Source organism: Neophocaena asiaeorientalis, unplaced genomic scaffold (assembly GCF_003031525.2).
Source record: "Neophocaena asiaeorientalis asiaeorientalis breed wild unplaced genomic scaffold, Neophocaena_asiaeorientalis_V1.1 scaffold155, whole genome shotgun sequence".
Taxonomy (NCBI): domain Eukaryota; kingdom Metazoa; phylum Chordata; class Mammalia; order Artiodactyla; family Phocoenidae; genus Neophocaena; species Neophocaena asiaeorientalis.
This window is the reverse complement of record NW_020173040.1, coordinates 3036759-3037489: the sequence shown is the minus strand read 5'-3', so window position 1 is coordinate 3037489 and position 731 is coordinate 3036759.

Below are 731 nucleotides of genomic sequence, written 5' to 3'. Positions count from 1 at the left end.
GAGGGCGAGGGGCGAGCGGCTGGTCAGCTTCCTGTCCGGACGCGACCCCTGTTGCGGAAGGAAAAGCCCAGTTTCCGAAGTAGCTTGGAGACGGAGTTTCCTGTTTGTTCGCATCACGGGTCCGGCGGAAAGCGCCCCCGAGGAGCGAGCCTCCGTGTACCCAGCCTTTGCGACTTGAACAGAGACACACCTGGCCGCGGCCCCCGTCGCTCGCCTGCCTAGGCCTCGCTGTGAAGTGCGTCCTGGCTGTCGTTGCGGACAGATCGACTGCCCCGCGGACACTGGTCACGGGCACCAGGGGGCTCACGCACACGAGGCCTCGATATAGACCCAACACCCCCTTCTCCAGCCAGTACAGACAGGGATCCCAAAAGCATATTTTTGGCATAAAAAATGTTGAAATTCTTAGTGGCGAGAGAAGGGGAGGCGCCCAGCAGAAAACGCTGGGAGGACGTTCGGTCCACGGTCCGGCTGATCAGCCCGCAGTGCAAACGCCCTCGCTAGACACCAAGGAGTATTTAAGAAATCTTTCCCGCCCTCATTATTCTACACTGTAAAATGTAAAGCTCTTCACAAATGTCAGGAATTCTTAGTAACATTAAATGGTAAGCTCCTTAAAAGTACCTAGTATAGTGCCATAAAAGGTACACGAGAAACAGAAAAAAGCAGAAACATCAGGTTTTAAACGATGGTTTTCTCTAGAATTCAAACTGTATGAAAAGATCTAACTT